Source organism: Triticum aestivum, chromosome 4D (assembly GCF_018294505.1).
Source record: "Triticum aestivum cultivar Chinese Spring chromosome 4D, IWGSC CS RefSeq v2.1, whole genome shotgun sequence".
NCBI classification, from domain to species: domain Eukaryota; kingdom Viridiplantae; phylum Streptophyta; class Magnoliopsida; order Poales; family Poaceae; genus Triticum; species Triticum aestivum.
The window spans coordinates 359,254,314-359,266,878 of NC_057805.1; positions in this window are offsets into that span (position 1 = coordinate 359,254,314).

Consider the following 12,565-nt stretch of genomic DNA (forward strand, 5'->3'; position numbering starts at 1 on the left):
ACGTCCTGAAGATGCCAGGGAGCGGCAACATCATCGCGGTTGCCTGTGACGAGAAGGATGCGGTGTGCTCCCTCGAGCGCGCCTACCAGGCCGCTGCAGTCGAGAACTCGGACGACGAGGGTGCCATCCATCCTCCTGAGGCCGCCCCCAAGAAGAAGAAGCACCTCCTCCTCAAGTGCCGTCAGGAGGCTGGGGCATCCGACGATCATGCCTCAGGTCTTGCGCCCACTGCTGGGGCGCCTTCCTCTCTCGCATAGGGAGGCACGCCCGGCGCCCTCTCAGGACGGGCTCGGGGGCTCTCCTATGGAGGGCCTCTGGCCTGACCAGTGTCACGAGGGAGGTGTTCAGGCACCATGTGGAGGCGTGTTTCAACGCGCGCTTCCACGAGCAGGGCATAGGGCGCGAGGCGCGAGGCGCTCAGGAGTTCATCACCAAGGCGATCGAGGAGCTTCAGGAGGCGCGAGCCATGCGCGGTGAGCGCCGCCCCGCATCACTTAGTGCAGCTGCCGCCCCGGACATGGGTGGCGAGCTGTGTGTCTGTATCAACATCCTAGGCCTCAACAGGGCTGCTTCTCAGGAGCTCTTCTGTCCATCTCGCGTTAGACGGAGTGGGGGCTACCCATGCAGCTAGGTTCGCATGCCATTCGGCTTGCTGAACGCGGCTGCCTCACACCAACGCTGCATGGAGGGCATCCTGGCGGCTCACGAGGCTAGGCGCCAGGCGATCCTGATGGAGGAGGCGCGGGAACCTCGCGAGCCAACCGGGGCTCAGGAGCTGGCCAGCTCATGATGAGTGACTTCTGCGGCACGCATTTTCAGCTGCTCCAACACTTCTACAATGACGGTGCGAGGTGACTTTTCGGTTTGTTCAGTTGAGGGCGCCCATCGGGCTGCATTATCCTCAAGCTGTACGGGTCCGTCCCTGCAGCATGTATCGTTTTGCGCATGAATCAGAACTGGCCTTGCCCTTTCATGAGTTGCTTTATGTTATCATCTGCATGTCTGGTGCTTCGCCACCATGAATGCCGTGCGCCCTCACAAACCCGCCCGTGACCGCCTCATGATTAAGGACTGGCACAGCGTCTGTGCTCGGGTCCGTCCCTACAGCGTCGCTAAACCCAAGTGGCCGAGCTCTGTCTCACAGGCTAGCTCCCATGTACGTGACCTCCCGTGGTCCTTGATGCCTTGTTCTCGCATGTGCTAATCAAGGGTGGATGAGTCAGGGCGCGCGCCCCCGTGCCTCGCCGCCATGGGAGCCGCGCCGGTTGTCTTTCTTTAGGATTGTTGCATGAGAAGACTGGGCACATCATCTGTGCTCGGGTCCGTCCCTGCAGCGTCGATAACCCAACGACTGAGCTCTATCTGGCGGGTCGGCCCCGTTCACGTCACCTCCTAGGGTCGTTGGTGTCTGACCTTCTCATGCGATGCCCTCCAGAGATTCACTCGGTGTAGGCCACCTAAACATCTCGCAGGGCCCTCACAAATGTTCCGGACCAAAAATTCAAGCGCAACTTGCCTTGAGGTAGGGCCTCGTGAGTCTCGCGCTGGCTCACGAGTGCCCATATACACCTCCTTCAGTCCTGCTGTGCTAGCCACGTGTACGGACGGGGTTGTACACGCCTTGGAGTCTACCCCAGAGGGAGCTCCCACTCATGCACCAGTGGAAGCCCCATGCTCCGCGCTGGCGGACAACACGGTCGAGGAGCGGCTATGCCCATGCAAGAGTGGAAGCACCATGCTCTGCTCTGGTGAATAAATAACCGAGGGCACCCTAGCGGTTGCAGTAACCTCAGGAGAGCCACTAGGCTCGCTCTCTGGCCCCACCACGCCGCCTTTCCCCGGAAGGGCTGCGTGAGGGGGCTGGGCACGGGGCTACGCTCAGGCCACGCCTGGCGCACGCCACCTCACCAGGTCTATCGCACCTGGTCTTCGCGTGTCCCTCCCAAGCAAAGGCTGGCGAGGAAAGGTATGGAGGGCTCCAGATTAACTTAGACGATGCTCGCATTTCCTTCATGAGGGTTGTTCTTACGTCAAGGGGGACCCCTAAGCATCGCGACTCAAGGCCTCACTGGTCACGTAGCCCCTCACCCCTTGGTCTCGACCTGGTGATCCGGATGCCCCAATGGCGGTTGAGGTATGTGCGGGGTCGGGCCCTGCCGACACATACCACTAACGGAAACAGAAAGGAAATCGAGCATGAAAAGGAAATCGTGGAGTCCCAGGAAATTATTACAAAACATAATGTCTTATAAGTTCAAAGCAGAAGTTCTCACACCTCCGCGAGGCACGGTAAATGTCGCAGGATCAAACTGGGAGGAAGCGCCACCTTCAACCTTGGCTGCCGCCGTCGCCTGCCTTGGGGAGCCCGTCATCAACAATGCCGCCGTCATCCTCGCCGCTGGCTCCGGTCATCGCAACCGCGGGGTCGACGCAGAAAAACTTTTGCAGCAGGGCCTCCACATACTTCTTCATGACCTCGGCAACAGCGTCGCGTGACTCAGGAGCCATTGGTTCGATCAGCGCGCCAAGGTCGAAGCTTGGGTCCCGGAGGTGGAGGTGGCTGAAGACACGCGTTGCAGCCGCGGTGAAAAGTGCGCGGCACTCCCCCTCCACCATGGTGCCCGCTCCGCGACGATGTCCTCAAGCGACTCAGCGAGCTTGGGGAGAAGCCCGATGAGGCCCTCCTCCGGAGTCTCTAGCGCACTACAAAAAAATACACTTCCGTGATGATACGTGTTTGTCACAGTAGGTCACGTTTTCTGTCATGCATGTACATCCATGACGATTTTATGACAGAATCAAGATAGTCATAGCCGTGCTGTCGTAGAAGTGTTCCATGACATTACCAAAATTATCATCACAGAAGTGTTCACTTCCATGACAATAAATGCCGCGTCATGGAAGTGCTTTCGTCAAGGGTGACTGACACGTGGCATCCACCGTAACGGGTCGCCGTTAAGCTATCGGGTTCGGTTTTGGATCCGATAACCCGCTAACAGCCACGACCAATGTCGATTTTCCACGTGTAAAATTCTCATTGGCCAACGGAACCACGTGTCAGCTCCGCGTTGGCACAGGTGTCACTCATCCAATGGGAGAGATGCGCCTATGATATGTTGACACGTGGAGCGGCCCAAAAGTGGCCCACAAAGATTAAATGGGCCGACCCAACTAAAGGCCCACAAGATTTTGCGGACCATAATGGGCTGGCCCAGCTAAAGGCCCATGAGATTTCGCCGACCATAATGGGCCGGCCCAGCTAAAGGCCCACGAGATTTCGCCGACCATAATGGGCCGGCCCAGCTAAAGGCCCACAAGATTTTGAGGACACTAGTGGGCCGACCCGTTAACAGGCTGCCATGTTTTGGGCCAAATGCCGGCCCATATTTGATCCGGTCCATTAACAGCCTGCCACGTTCCAGGCCTAATAAAGGCGCATGTGAGATCCGGCCCGTTAAAAACCTACCACGTTCTGGGCCAAATTACGGCCCAGATCAGATCCGGCCCTTTAAGAGGCTTTGGGCTAAATTATGGCCCATATCAGATTCGGCCCGTCAACTGGACGCTATGCTTTTGGGCCCACTTGCTAAAGGCCCATTTAGTAATTCGACCTGATATTAGTTTCGGCCTGTTAAAGTCCCGTTTAACATTTCGGCCCTATATTTATTTCGGCCTGTTAAAAGCCCGTCATATAGTTGGGCCTAACTACGGCCCGGTTTGCATCCGGCCTGCTCACAGCCGATAATCTGGTTGGGCCAAACAAGGATCGAGACAATTTTGGCCTGTTAATGGCCCGTGATGTGAATCATGGGCTGGGGTCTATTTCGGCCTGCTGCTGGCCCGTGAGCTGTTCAGCACGTTTCAGGCCCAACCTACTTTTTAGCCTCCTAAAAGCCCATTGAGTTTTCTTGCAAAAATAGGGACAGCGGTTTACTCGGCCTATTAAAGGCCCGAATCTACTAGTGGGCCAGTTTACATTTAGGCCTGTTAACGGACCAAGAGATGACTGGGCCCATGATGCGGATCATACATAGTGATTTGCATGACGACCCAATTATGTACCGTAATTTTACAGTTTGGCCGGTTTACCGCGAAGACAGGATATATATATACAGTAAAATAACTTCAGCATTGTGAATAATAAAAAACCTAGACTATACAATAAAGAAATTACGGCATATTACATCCACTGGGCATCAACTATGATAATAAAGCACAAGCAGACAACAGATTACATACACTGGGCATCAAAGATCGCCACCAGTGCAAATAAACACGCCGACAAAATAATTACAAAACCAACAACACTTCAACAGAGTTCAAGAAAGGTTAGTCCCGCTCGGGAGCTGCAGCGCAAGCAGCTGAGCAAGCTGATGAGACTGCGCTTGTTTGACACTTATATCCTCCTCACTCTGAAAGATAAACAAGCAGACAGATGACAGGTTTTGCACATATAAGTATCAGTGCTGACAATTCATCACATTTCTTACTGACGAATAAAGTGACACAGTTTAAAATAGCATTAACACAATATGGTATTATTCAGGTTAAGACATGGCAGGAAATGACATTGTGAAGGGGTTGGCAGCTTCACGACACCACTGGATTACAGATCAAGAACTCATAAGTATCAATGGTTAGTGTGCTGTCAATTTATCCCATTTCAGATTGGCAAATAAAGAGACGGTTTAAATAATAGTAGAATGATATGACATTGTTCATAGTTAAGACATTGCAGAATATGACATTGTGCTGTAGTGGGTAGGTTCACCACACCACTGGATTACGGATCAAGAACAGAAGCATACATGCAGTGCAAAAGAAGATCACTTGCTCTGTATAGTTTAATTTACATGGTATGAAGAAGGAACTTGGTTGTACAACTGAAAACTTAAATTGAGAAGGACAAACTTTTGTTTATGAACTACATAATAAACTTTAAACATGCAATTTGATGCAAACACCAAAAATAAACAGCTGTTGCAGTCATGCCTAACCAAATATACACAACAAAGTTTGAAGGCTTGAGAAGGACAAACTTACATTATTGGTGAAGACAGGCTCTATAAAGCCCTTGTCCATGCTGATGGGGGGGGCAATTCAAGAAGTTTACCACATAATCTTCTTCATAAGCATTGCCTTTATTCCACATTTTGTTAAGAGTAAATATAAATGTGATAATATAAGAAAAAATGGAGAATATTTAAGATAAGATGAAGAGTGATGCTACATAACCAAGTAGCTATAAATGTAAGTACAACGATACAGGCAAAAGGTACAACCAAGAGCAATGCAGAGCTAAACTTCTTCAGTACCATCGGTGTTATCCAACCTTATGGTAAGAGTAAATATAGATCTGATGTGTAGAAAATGGAGGGCAAAGGAAAATAAGCTGCAGAGTGATGGTACATGAACAACTACCTGTCAATATAAGTACACTGATAAAGGACAACAGGTACTTACAAGAACAATGCAGAGCTAAAAATTTCATTGGCATTGGATATATTCTACACTAATGTAACCATTCATACAGATCAGATAATTTGGAGCGAACAATTGATAAGCAAGCTATCATGCATACTGCTGTCACATAATGAACCAGGTATGAATGCAAGTACAGTGATACAGGACAACAGGTACTAACAAGAGCAAAGCAGCGGGCAGCATATTTGCGATATCCTGTCGTTCTTTTCAAACCGGAATTCTTCTTCGAGCAGATTTCCTGCAAAAAAGATCCGTAAGGCACATGCGGAAAAGTAGAAGTTCAAATTGTCATGTGATATCATAGACAGTACCTCATCCTGGGAACGAGACCAGTGCATAACAAGGTTTTTCCATTCAATGTCTTCTAAATTTAGCATAGGAGACTTCACCGGAAATTCGTTTATAGACTTGCCATCAAAGTGTGATTTCCTCAGGTAACACCGATACTGCTGCAATGCTTCCTTGAAAAGCGCAAGCAAGCTTTGCTCGTCATGACTATCCAGATTGACCCTCGCCTACTTACAACAATGTAATGTAAATCATTGATGTGTTCAATCAGCATAAAACAGGAAAATAATCACCATGAATAATAGCACTTACACGTAAGTGGGACAGGAAGATGTGAAAATGGTGTTTGTCTTCACTATAATCTTCCCATGATGGGAATATATGCACGTAGTCCCTAACAACATTGAAAGCATTGTCTTTTAAACTGGGAATAACTGGAATGGGGTTCCAATCTGCAGGAATTGGCCGTCTCTGCAGTTGGGATAGGTCTTCGGCCGGTGGACTTGCTGTACTTTTTGTTGGAGTGGGATTTTTCTGTGGTACGGCTGGTGCTATGGCAACTGAAATTGGCATACCTTTTGCTGGAGTGCAGGTCCTGTGTGGTGGGGCTAGTGGTGTGGCCAGTGAAGTATGGGTACAGTCTGTTGGAGTCGGTCCTACGTTTTGTGTCACTGGTTGTAGAGCCAATATAAGATTTCTCTGGCACCACCACATTTTTCAAGGACTTTGCTGGTGCTCCTTCAGGTTCGGCAATCACCCTCTTCCTTTTTGATGTCTGATGCACAAGAATAGCATTTGAGTGAAAAAACATGGTATGATGACAGATGGAATATGTATTGATAATGGATGGGCATGGCATCTTGACATATATGATGAGTAAACTAAGCAGATGGCGGTGCAACAAAGTAGAAGAAATGCAAGACAACATATGCAAGATACGCGCAATCAATAAAACCTTGCCAAATTAGAACAGGCACCTTGATGGGTGAACAGGACAAGCCATCTGCCTTTGACTCCTCAAGGTCAGAATAGTCATTAGGATCATATTCTGAACAAGAATCTACAGGTGGGGAGCGTATGAGTTTCATTGCATCCAGAATGGCACTCAATGCCTTGGTGCCAATTTTGTAAGTCGTTGCAGTGTTCCACAATATTCTTCTGATGCGCGGATTCTGATATTCACTGTAATGTATAATATCTGAGAACCATGAAAACATAAATAGTAGTGAGATCTTTGTAATGCAGAGGATATTCTAATATAGGGGCGCCCCTGTAAACCCTTGTGTGCTATCACTGGATTCTGATGAGAGAGCTCATGTGTGCTGTAATATGGTGCGTGCATTAATATAATCTAGCACAAGTACACAAAAAATAGGCTCCAGAAGTAAGGATAGTTGGCAAATGATAGGTTCATAATATACTGAATAGAGAGTTTATTGCCAAACCATGATAACAAGAGCACATAACAACTAGGCAGATCGTAGTGTACATAAAAGGGGTACACCATAACCACGATATATAAATCGTGAAAGTGGAACTGGCTGGAAAATACAGTGTTGTATTGCCGCTACTAATTGAAAGCCTATCGATCACGTATAGGCCAGCTCTATCAGCTGTTGACTGCAGATGTCCCTGCTCCCCTTCCTGACAAGGAACATACTATACGTACTAAATATAGAATAACAAAAGAGGAACATGTTAAAGAACAGAAGAGGAAGCATATTCTTGAGGTTCCGCTTCATTGCATACAATGTTGGTTGCCCACTCATGATGAATCACAGCGCCCAAAGAAATGCAATTCCGTGATGTCTCTCTATATGTGGCCACATGTATTTGGAAAATCAAGTGGGAGCATTACCTGACCAATTAAATGTGTGTCTGTTAACTAATATCAGTATCATATCACAATTCGTATTTGAAGAAGTAAGCTTTGGACTTATGATTGGTGTGTTGTTTAGCTTCAAGAGTGGACTGCTGCTAGTGCGACACAAAGCAGCTACGCAGATCATAGTGTAGATATAATGGGAAAACCGTAAGCATCAGGAGTAAAATCAGCAAAGTGGAACTTGCTGGAATATATGTGCTAGTATTGCCGGTACGGCTAGAAAGGCTTCGGATACCAGCTCTCTTCAACTGAAGGTGCGGTACTGTTAATATCAGTGTAACTCTCAAAGGCGACACAGCTCCCCGCATTTCCTTGCTAATCTTATAGGATTCAAGTGGGCAGGCCACTACAATTCCTATTCCTATGTTTACAAAATCCTACGAATCAAAGAGGCTCGAAGAGTTCAAAGTGTCCATCACAACCGACCGTATAGACCTCTACACTGCAAATGTCCCTGCTCATCTTCACTACAAGGAACATACTGTACTACTATCATACTCCCTCCATTCCAAAATATAAGTCTTTGTAGAGATTTCCACTATGGATCACATACAGATGTATACAGATACATTTTAGAGTGTAGATTCACTCATTTTGCTCCATATGTAGTCCATGGTGGAATCTATACAAAGATTTGTATTTAGGAATGGAGAGAGTACTTATTAAAGAAGAACGGAAGAGGAACATGCTAAAGAAGAGCAAGAAGATTTTGGATAATAAAATGTTCGTTGCGCAGTGCCCACACATGATGAACCAGAGCGCATTAAGAATGCAACTCCCTGCTGTCTCTCTATATGTGGTGCACGTGCTTTTCGAAAGTAAAGTAGGAACATTAGCTGACCAATTAAACGTTATCAGTTTTAGTAATATCAGCATCATATCAGATTCGTATTTGAGCAACAAGTTTGGAATTATGAGTGGCACGTTGTTTAGCTTGATGGATTCAGGAGCAGTGCTAAGCAGCTACGATGATGGTACTGAATATAAAGGCATGTCTGCATGCAAGTCGCGTGAATTTTGTCATTTGGGTCAGTCGACCATTTCAGGCGGTTGGATGAAGATCCTACATCTCCTAACCCTTCTTCTTCCTCGTCTCTGATTCTTCCCATACAGAACACCGCACGGGCCGCCGACCGAACCACCGGCCCCCGACCCCCCGCCCTCCCCTAAACCGCCCCCACTGCCTGTGTTCCTCCGCCACCCCCAGCCCCACCCCCACCCGCGTCGAGTTTTCTTCATTCGGCGAGGCCCCACCACCGCCCCCACAACCACCGTCCCCACCTGAGCCCCTTCCTTTGCACCGGCGAACTCCGACGAGCTCTCAAAAATTGACTGACCCAATTTTGAAATTTAGTCTACTGTCATTTAACTAGTGTGGAATATAAAAGGGGAAAACCATAAGCATTGCGAGTATAGTGTTGAGCGTGCCATGGCGAATCTGAAGGTGCAAACCGGACAAAGGCAACTTCGCAACCAATGTTTGCTTTCAACTAACAAGTAAGTGATGGACAAGAAACCAGAGTAAAGCAGTGGTGATCTATTTTCTTGCCGCGATAAATAAGTTAAGCAGATACGAAAGAGTACCGCCTTTGGTGCGGCGCCGTGTATGCATCTGCTGAGAATTTGACAGTGCTGCGGTAGCGATGGCTATCGGCAGCGTGGAAGCAGATCTAGGAGGGTAGACGGTGGCGGCAGGGCGCGGTGGACGAGACTGTCGTAGGAGCGGCACCGGCAAGGTGGACGATGGCGGGGATGAAGCGAGAGGACGGGTTGCAAGGATCCCGGTCCGAAGCCATGGATGAGAGAGGTCGATCTCTTGTAATGGATGACGGCATCGGGGTATCAGCTCCGGCATAGTGGAGGAGGACGGCGGTGGATGGGGCGGCGGACGGAGGAGGGTGGGGTGGAGAGGGTGTTTTGGCGCCCACGGAGTACGAATGGGGAAATGGAGGGAGAGAGGAAGGGGGGAACCATGTCTTCAGGGCGCGCTTGTCTCAAATGCGAGGAAATTTACAAACTTAGCCCCCGTTTAAAATTTCCTACATCACAGCATAATAGTCGGTTGGGGATAGGGCGGTAATCTCGCATACACTGAATATTTGCCGACGAGAGTTTCTATTTGCGCCCAACGTGTATGAATCGGGGAGGGAGTCAATTTCGGCCGAGGAGACACTATGTTTTGGCGCCCACCGTGTATGAATCCGGGTGAGAGGCGGTTATGTCACGTTTGAGTGAAATTACAAACCTACCCCTATCGAAACCTATAGAAATCGAGCCGATAGGCTTTGCGTGTCAGGGATAGGCAGTAATTTCCATCTCGCAGATTTTGGTTTCGGGCGGTTACTGCGACTTTCCCCGCTTCGTTCAAATTTTTGCAGAGCAAGAGTGCACGTTTACCGTGCCAACTCAATTCGAATCCAGTTTGTATTCTATTTTTGTTCGGGCAGGATCCATTTTCGATTGGAATAAAATTCTATATACATCATTTTTTTATATATACTTTCAAAAGCACAACAAAGAATTATGCTCCTTTATATGTATAATATGATTTACAAATACAATTATCTCAAAATCATAAGGTTGAATTCAAAAAATTTAAACCAAATTATGTTATACTAAAATGTATGGATCGATAATATCTACATATTAAATAACATAGATGCGCGTGAATTCATATGAGTATGCATGTTTGATAGATCAATTTTGGTTCGAGTATGAATTACATGTATCATCATCTCGAATTCAAATATTTGAATCCCTTTTATATTGAATCCTTTCACGCCCATCTCTCTCGCATGCTCCTTCATGTAGCTATCACTCTCTTTTCTCTAGCTCACCCGCACACTCACTTCATGTTTCTCCTATTTTCGCAAACATGGTCTCTCGACGTCTCCCTTGAGAAGTGTCACACTCTCCCTGTCATTATACATTACACGGTTTTCATTATCTCTCACGTCTCTACCGTTCTCTGGTATCACTAGGTACCTAAGCTTTCTTTTTCACCGCCACACACACGGTCTCACTCATCTTTCACTTTGTCTTTCTCTCTATGGGGTTCTCTCACACACCCTATATGCCTATAGATATGACTCATACCACTAAAATTACTCTCTCCCGCAGACACAACATTTGTTGCGGTCTCCTTTCCATCTCCATCCCAGTTATAAAATTGGCATTATTCATTTGTTTACCGATCAGACAAACTCCCCCCTCTCTCTCACACGCACAACTCCTGCTTCCACTCCCCTTCCCGACTACCGTCCCTCTCTCTCACACACAAAACTCTCGCTTTCGCACCCCCGACTCGTATTTCTCTCACAAACATTGATCGACTAGCCTCCAGATAGGTTTATACACCTGCACACTCGTGCTTCCACTATTGCGTACATGTCTCTCTCGCGCTCCTTGTATCTATGTAGATTTTTCATCCCTTCTTGAGACACGCCCTCTCGATCTTGCACACACGCACTATCGCCTCATTTTAAGCTGATACCTCTCGTACACACACTCTTTGTGTCTTTGTCACACATGCACTCCGTCCTCCTCCTCTCCCCCTCTCTCTCACACACACAACACACACACACACATACGCATGGGCTTTTTGCAACAACTAGCAAGATGCCCATGCGTTGCACGGAACATCAAGATGCATCTGTATGAGTAGTTTATCTTGTGGGAGAAAAGGATGGACGAGGGAAGGCCTTATTTGCAAATGTGGAGAGGGGTGTGGGTATCTTTTTGCAAAATTGCCATAGTTTCCTTCCTATCCGTCAGATATAAATCGGACGACCTATATTGCAGGATGGCAGGCACACCATCATCACCGACTTTGTTTTTCATCTCTACTCTTATAAAAAGCATAGTCGATGATGATGGTGTGCCTGCCATCCTGCAATATAGGCCGTCTGATCTATATCTAACGGATAGGAAGGAAACTATGACAATTTACCTGCACTCCTCTCCATATTTGCAGATAAGGCCTTCCCTCGTTCATCCTTTTCTCCCACAAGATCTTGATGTTCCGTGCAATGCACGGGCATCTTGCTAGTAAGAGTAGAAATTAGAGATATACCACTTCTCGAATCTTGAAACCAACCACATTCCTCCCTTATCTCATCAAAACCGCCAAAGGAATATATTTTGAGTGAAACATAACATATTTTTAGTGATATAGGTATTTCAAAACTAGACTCTTTTTTTCTATCAAATCGGTGAATATGTATTAATCTACTTTGATCGTGTGGCAACGCATTGGCACATTGCTAGTAGTTATTATTACTATATAATTTTTTGGACACCAGACAAACGATGGAGTACATATACGAAGAGAAGAGGCGCACGCACGCAGTCGGTCTCTCGCTGTCTCGCACACATGAGAGTTATGTAAAGGCACCATTAACAAATAAACCCTAAAACCCTAGGTGCACGATTGCTGCATGCGCGGGTACCGGGTACGTGGTGGAGTGCACCTTTGTAGGAATAGTCAGCTCGCGTGATAATTTTATCCGTAGGAGTTGATGGTCGAGACCACAGGTGAACGACCTGGAGGCGGTGGCTCGCCAGTTGCCACCGATCGAGTAGCCATGTTTAAAATATCATTTTTTAGCGGGGTAAGAGTTCCGATTTTCAATGGTGCGTTATAAGTACTAAGTAGTTTTTAGAACGATTGGTATGGAGCAAAAATGGAATTCATAACTACTACCTCCTTGGCGTATGGTTGTATGGGTTTATGCTGCGAGATGTTGAACCTGGTAGTTCTAGGGCAAATACTATGGTTTCGATGTTGGTTTTCAGTAATGAAAATCGGAAGGGGGAAGCCCTTCTTTGATAAAAAACTACTACCTCCGTCCGTGTTTACTAGTCCCCATCGTATTTTGGGTCAAAGTTTGTCCACGAATTTTACTTGTA